The following is a 1,497-nucleotide window of genomic DNA, read 5'->3' on the forward strand; positions in this document are numbered from 1 at the left end:
AGGGGACCTTGCACGCTGAGCTGCATGACGTGACCTTTCCGCTCCCATCAAGTCTGAGGTCCTGTGATCTGCAGGGCCAGCTGCCAGATGGTGGGAGCCAGCCGGTCGGAAGCGCGGTGTGGCTCTGCCTGCGGCCCGATCTTAGAGGGGCGGCTTTCATCCTCCTCCAGCCTGTGGGTGGTTGTGATAAAGCTTGTTTTTGCCTTGTCGGAGCCTGAGGTCCAATTAAGGATGACGTATTCTTATTCCAGGTCCTTTCAAGCTTGAAATGAGAACCCCAGACCCCCCATGAGCCGAAAGCTTTGGTTTGTTGATGGTTCAGAGATCTAAGTTCGGCTTTGCTGTGAGGAAAGAGAAGCATCAGCAACAAGAAGCTAGTTCTCACTGCTTAGGAGAATTATGAGCATTCTGCTGTTTAATTCCACCTACCGGCCTCCACTGGAGGGGCCAGCCTTCCTCTTAGGGTGAATCTCACCAAATCTGATCGCCTGGTCACCCCAGCTGTGGTGGACCTCGCAAGCGCGCCCTGGAGGAGCTTCAAACCTCAGGGTCTGCGTTTCATTCGTTCCCCTCCAGCTCATCCTGTCATTGACTCTAAACGGCCGGTGGGGCCTTTGGTGCAGCACTGCCCGGGCTGCAGACACTGTCGCTGGCGGCAAGGAGAGGACAGTCTCTGTCTAGTCAGTGGTCAGGGAATCGGGCCCCTCACCCCTGACTCGAGCCCCCTCCTCACTTGGCCAAGCAGCTGCAGGAGGAAAAGGGTCCTGATGGGGCCCTACTCCTCCTAAGGACTAAAATATCCAGCAGACGACTGGGTGAATCTCACAGATGGTCCACTGAGGGGAAGAGGCTGGACACCAAGAGAGCAGATTGCACGCATCCATCTCCACGGGGCTCAAAACCAGGCCAAACTCATCTGACGGACCCCTCAGAACACACGCTGCCTGTGGTGGCATGGGGAAGTCGGCGGAGAAGGGAGTGACATGAAATTCTGGCTGGGTGGAGACATCTTACATGTTATCGGGTGAGGGCTACAGAGGACTGTCGATTTACCAAAATTGTACAATTCATTAGACGTAAATTCTACCTTCAAAACCCCCACATCCTTCAGGACAGATGGTCCAGGAGTGGGAATCATGACTGGGCTTCAACAAAATGCCCAGACTCAGACCCTGCTAAGAATCTCAAGAATTCTTTCCTCTTAGCTGGCTGCTGTCATCCAAAATCCAATTCCACTGAAAGCTCTAAATTGTCTGGGGAATTACTCTGGGGAGATGCCTTTCTCTGTGGCTTCCTTCCTTGGCTTCTCTGCTGACTTAGCCCAGCTTCTAGTAAGTGAAATATGTGGCAACTGGAATATAACTTCTCCAGGCAAGTAAATCTACAAACCTCCATCACTTCTGTTTGAATGTTTCTCTGAGAAAATCTCTCAATGGCCAGGACTCAGTAGTAGTGTTGAGTTAGAGAGCAGGGTTTGGTGAGTTAGAGGAGGGTTTG

This window comes from Equus quagga, chromosome 6, assembly GCF_021613505.1.
Source record: "Equus quagga isolate Etosha38 chromosome 6, UCLA_HA_Equagga_1.0, whole genome shotgun sequence".
NCBI classification, from domain to species: Eukaryota; Metazoa; Chordata; class Mammalia; order Perissodactyla; family Equidae; genus Equus; species Equus quagga.